Source organism: Nannospalax galili, unplaced genomic scaffold (genome assembly GCF_000622305.1).
Source record: "Nannospalax galili isolate Female #2095 unplaced genomic scaffold, S.galili_v1.0 scaffold5, whole genome shotgun sequence".
Lineage (NCBI taxonomy): Eukaryota > Metazoa > Chordata > Mammalia > Rodentia > Spalacidae > Nannospalax > Nannospalax galili.
This window is the reverse complement of record NW_008353126.1, coordinates 308,516-314,729: the sequence shown is the minus strand read 5'-3', so window position 1 is coordinate 314,729 and position 6,214 is coordinate 308,516. Positions and strand designations below refer to the sequence as shown.

Below are 6,214 nucleotides of genomic sequence, written 5' to 3'. Positions count from 1 at the left end.
GCAATTTAAAACATTCTGTGGGGGTTGGAGAGATGGCTCAGTGATTAACAGCATGCACTTTTCTTCCAGAGGCCCTGATTCCCACCACCCACACTGGGCAGCTCACACTGCCTGTAACTCAGCTCCAGGAGGTCCAAAATCTCTGGCCTCCGAGGGCACCTGGACACACACAGCACACATAATTAAAAAATAAATTAAATCTGAAACATATTGGGAGCTGCTGATAGTTGCTCCACACCCCTTGGCTTAGATGCCTGCTCTGCTAGGTATTACTTTGTTAATCAGATACATTTCTTAGCTTCTGTGATTTAATTTCTTCATATTTGATGAGGATGATATTTTATGGATTAAATAAGCTAATATATAAGGCATATTTGTTTAATTTTAATTTTAATGAATCCTTTAGAGTACAGAATGAGTTTCATTATATAGTCATATATATAATATATATTTTTATATTCACCTCTTACTGCTGTCCCTCAGCCTCCTACCCACACACCCCTGCTGTGCCCTTTCTTCTTCCAAATAGTCCCCCTTCTGCTTTCCTGTCTTATATGTAATATATATGGTTAAATCTTGAATCTATATATGAGAGTAAACATGCAATATTTTCAGGACTGGAGAAATGGCTCAGTGGTTAAGAGCATTTGCTGTACTTGCACAGCACCAGAGTTTGGGTCCCAGCACCCACAAGGAGCAGCTCACAACTACCTTTAAGTACAGTACAGCTCCACTGTTCTTTTCTGATTTTCACAGAAACCACACACAGTGAGCATATACAGACACACACACAGACATACACACAAATGCAGACATAGACACAGACACACACACGCACACACACACACACAAGTAGAAATACAATACATCTTTGAAAATGCAATAATTTGGGGCTGGAGAGGTGGTTCAGTGGTTAAGAACACTGGTTATTTTTGCAGAAGACCCAGGTTCAAATCCCAGCACCCACACAGCAGCTAACAACTGTCCGTAACTCCAGTTCCAGGGAATCTGACAGCCTCTTCTGTCTTCCGCAGGCACTGCATGACACGGGTGCACTTACCTACATGCAGGCAATACACACATATTCATAAAATAAAAATCATAAATAAAATATTTTAAAAATAATTAAAAATTAAAATGCAACAATTTGTCTTTCTTTTCTTCTGTTTCTTTTGTTCCCCTCTCTCGAGTCCATCCTCTGTCAAAGAGACCCCTTCTACTTCCATGCCATATAGTATGGTTATATTGTCATATGTATGGTTATATGTCTATATATGTATATAATCATATATATTTAAACCTAGATTTCGTATATGAAAAAACATTTGTCCTTTTTATCTATTATTTTTATTTTGTGTGTGTGTTTTCCTTGCATGTATGTAAGTGCACCATGTGTGAACAATGCCTGCAGAGGCCAGAAGAGGGGGTCAAATCCCCTGTAACTGCAGTTACAGATAGTTATTAGCTGCCATGTGGGTGCTGGGAATCAAACCCAGGACCTCTGGGAGAACAGAAAATGTTTCAAACCACTGAGCAATCCTTCCAGCCCCACATCTGCTTTAGAGTCTAGCTTATTTCACTTAACATTATGATCTCCAGTTCCATCCATTTTTCTGCATATGCCATTGTTTCATTCTTTTTTATGACTGAATAAAACCCCACTGTGTATACATGCCACATATGATGTGTAGCCTTTTCAGATGGGCTTCTTCCACTTTAGAATATCTATTTAGCTTTTAAAAATCTCTCTGAATACAGAACACATTCATAAGAAAAGAAATGAAGAGTGTATTTTAGGGCTTTGAGCAATCCATAGGAATAAACAAGTTCTTTTACAAGTAACTACATTGTCAGTATTTGTTGAGAAAATTAATGAAGGAAGCCAGGGCTGTGAGTCAACACTAGTGTATGAACAGTGCACATTTGTTGAACTGAACTCTAGTCCCGCTGTCTGGATTCCACTTAACAGTTTACAGATATTCTCGACCATTCACTTGGAAAAAGATCATTCTCAGGGCTTAATTACTTCATATGTTCCTGGGACCATACTCAGTATTTTACAAACATCACCACTAATAATCTTTTTTTTTTCTTGTCACAACACTGACTGAAGTAAAACAACACAAGTTGCTACTTCACCCAAAAGTGATGTTTTTACTCTGCCCCTTCGTGATGGCTCAATGGGTCGCTAGCAAAAGGCCCAATACCATTTGACCCAGTTATACCACACCTTGGCGTATATCTGAAGAACTCATCCTATTGCAGAGACACTTGTATGTCCATGTTTGTTGCTGTTCTTATCACAATAGCTAAGATATGGAAGCAACCTAAGTGTCCTTCAACTGATGAGTGGATAATAAAAATGTGGTTCATTTATATGATGGAGTTTTACTCAACAGTAGAGAAAGGTGAAATCATGAAATTTGCATCTAAATGGATGGAACTAGAAACTGTTATACTAAGTGAAGTAACACAGAGAAAAAAAAATCCTGACATATGTTCTCCCACATATGTGGATCATAGAACCAAATGCTGATAAGTGAGTATGTATCCAGACATAACTATAGAAACCAGGATAATGAAAAGGAACCAGGGAGGTAAAGGAAAAGAATCTGAGAGAGAACAGTAGGAAACAGGCAATAAGGGAGATATGAATAAAAATGGGGTTATTTTAAGGGGAGAAGGGAGGGAAGGTTATACAAGGAACCTAGGGGATAAAGAGAAAAAAGGAGCTCAAGAGAGTGGGACCATAGGTGAAGGGTATTAGTAAGGGAGAAATGGGAAAAAATTGGGCCATCTTAAATGGGGAAACCATGGTGGAAGGGTTAGACAATGCAAGAGATAAATAATGCCTAGCTAGTTTTAAAAGTAACCAAAGGGAACCACAGTAGACCAACAACCTACTGATAAATTATACATACAATAAGATCAAGAAATATATGCCTAGGCAAGGTTTATCTGAGAATGTTTGGTCTTTGCTCAAGTTTTATCTACATGGGACATGGTAATTAAAAGTACCAGACTGGTAGAACTAACCTTGGATGTTTAACAGCCATACTTTGAGGCCTATACTAATTTGGTCAGAGGGACACAAAGGACAGTTGTTGCTCGTTGCCCTCCTAGGTCGACTAAGTTCCAGGGGACTACGAGCATCTCTCAAACTGTCCTGTAACTGCAGTGAGTCACCTGTCCTCTTGGTGAAGGAGGTCATGGAGACCCCATCAAATGGACTTGAACCAGTGTCCAGTCTACAAAGAGGAGGGTCAACACAGATAAAACATTTCCTCCATGCTTCCAAGTGAAGCCAGCCATGGTCGAGTAGGACCTTTGTCTTATCTTCACGATGGAACTGATAAAAGAAAGGAGCCAGAGGTTCCTCCCAAGCCCATGTGACCCCTGAGGAACAGATCCTCAAATGGCCTTAAGAGTAAAAATAAATTGGTTTATCTGGGCCAACTGTATTGTCTTAAACACCCAAAAGGAGAGTATAACCAAAGATTAAAGGGGTTAATATAATTTTTTAAGATTCCATGTGTATAGCCAAAGGCTACATAACAAGAAACAATGCCAGGCAGGAGATCCCTTCTTTTGAGTTGTTGGCCAGGGTGACCTGAGACTCCAAGACAGTAACCCAGCATAGAACTGGGAAAATGAACAGCAGACCCCAATCTTACCTAAAGGAATATTTGCAACTGATTGCTGCTAGATGAGGAAGATCCAATCTTCCTAAAACAAAGAACAAAGACTCTGCTGACTAGATTCACCAGATGGACAAGCACTGGGAACAGCTGGAGGTGCTGACAGCACAGTGGATAGAAGCAGGGATGACAGAGTATATGGGCTCCAGTGGTGGGGGGAGGCTATGGGAGGGTGCCATTTGGGAAGTGGGTAAATAGATGAATAAGATTATTTGGGGTGTTCTGTATGATATGCACACAAAAAAATCAACAAATTTTTTAAAATGAGTTATATTTGAGGAAGAAGCATAAAAATTTACTTGAGGTGACCAACATTACCAGTGAAATCTGCGTGATGACTTTATATCCATACTCAGGCACTAAGGATCTGAGTGTAACTGACTGTGATTACTAATCATCAGATACATAGAGATTAGAGACACATTTGCAAACATCTAAGCATTAGTAGCATTAAAAAATGAGCCTTTCTGTAGGAAACAGTATATTTTAAAATGAAATAGAGATCATTTTTAAAGGTTAAAACCTCATTCAGTTTTATATCTTATAGGGTTTATACTGAGTTCCATATTGTATAACTGTATTAATTCAACTGTGAACCTAAAAATTTACAGTCACTTTTGAAAGAGAAGTATCTTTGCTCTAGAAAATGTTATTGAATATGTTAAAGCTGTAATGAAATGCTTCTTCTAATCATGTGGTTATTTAAATAATTTTTTAAAAGGGGACATTACCAATAACATTTTGAGATAGGTATTTACTATTTTTATAGTACAGATGAAGAAACAGATTCAGAAATGTTGAAAAATGTATCTAAGTTTACAGCAGGTGAAGTCAACCTTAAATTCACACATAGGCCGGGTGTCATGGTCCATGCCTGCAATCTCAGCACTCAGGAGGCTGAGGCAAGAAGACTGTTGAGAATCTAAGGTTAGCCTGGGATATATAGTAAACTCCAAGCCAGCCTGGGCTACAGAGTAGGGCTCTCTTTAAAAAAAATTCACAATCAGATGGAAACCTTATCTCCTGTTTCTTGGAACCCCCTGATGAATCTACATGGATTTGCTATGGTGCCATCCATGGAGCTGACAGGTGATGCAGTCCTCCATGCTGCCTATGATGTCCTCACATAGATACCCTGTGGGACAACAGGCAAGACAGCCTGCTCACTGCCTCATTGTCTGTCCTTTTCTATTTCTATATTTAGAAATTTATCCAAAATGGTGAGGGTTGCTTTGTTCCTCATAACAGGTGTCACAGCTCCTGGATGTCTCTGAGAGGTAGGGACACTCTAGAAATAAGGCAGACACCTAGATTTAAAATAAAAATTGACAGTCTTGCTATATAGACTAAGTTGGTCTAGAAGTCACAGAAATTCCCCACATCGGCCTCCTGAGTGCTGGTGTTAAAGCCATACATCACAATATTTGGGCATATATCCAGTTCTACCATTGGTGAAATGATCACGGCATTCACCAGCGTAAGAGGAAATACTGGGATAAAAGGATCTCATAGGACTTTTGATTCATTAGAGAATCACAGATGTTTTTACCAACAAAATGGCACATGCTTGATTTTCTTAGGATTTCAAATTTATGGTTAAGAAGATTTATAAATATAACAAATAAAATCTTTATATCTATGTAAACAGTTGTGCCATTAAGCAAACATTCACCAGGCTGAGTGCAGTAAACAGACAGTGTAACTAAAGCGGCATCATGAAGACACACAGCTTTATCTGAAGGAACACAATTTACCAAAGTAATCACCCCAAGCTCACTTCCTACTGTCTTTCTTCTTGTTTGTATGATTTTCTAAAACTGCACGTTTTCTCCCCATCTAGCCCAGGGAAACACCAACAAGGTTCATAATTACAGGGAACTGAAATGCCAGAGTTAGGGTTTGGTCTGAAATGTACCAGGGAAACAAGGCTTGGGACTTAATTCTAAAATCATCCAAGACAAGCAACGAGCTATTTTTTCCTTTGAGATAGGATTTCATGTAAGTCAGGCAAGCCTCAAACTTGCTATGTAGCTGAGGACAACCTTGGACTTCTGATCCTCCTGTCTTTACCTCCAAAGTGCTGGGATTACAAGCATGTACCACCATACTGAGTTTATTTGGTGCTGAGGATCAAACCCAGGACTTTGGTTATGGTATGCAAGCATTCCCAGGGAAATCTGCAATAAGCTAATAAGCCAATTAAATGAACTTTTCTATAGTAATAAGACTTACTAATTAAACAAACTTTTTTTATAGTAGTAAGATTTACTAATCCTCTACCTTTACTTGGCATGTAATGCATCTTTTAACTTTATCATTCTTTTAGTTTTTTTAAAGTTTTAGGACAATTGATCTTTTAAAATACTTTTGTTAATCTTTGAGAATTTCATGCACTGTATGTTCATCATATTTACCCCTTCAACTCCTTCCAGATCCACCTCCCTTCCTTATCCATCCAACATTATATCCTCATTAAGGAACCTAGGGGATAAAGGGAAAGAAGGCGATCAAGAGAG

At 38.6% G+C, this 6,214-nt stretch overlaps 1 pseudogene; it reads right to left on the bottom strand.

Annotated features, from left to right (window-relative positions):
- Nucleotides 1–2,090: 2,090 nt before the first annotated feature.
- On the bottom strand, nucleotides 2,091–2,213 carry LOC115067214 (annotated as a pseudogene).
- Nucleotides 2,214–6,214: the final 4,001 nt, after the last annotated feature.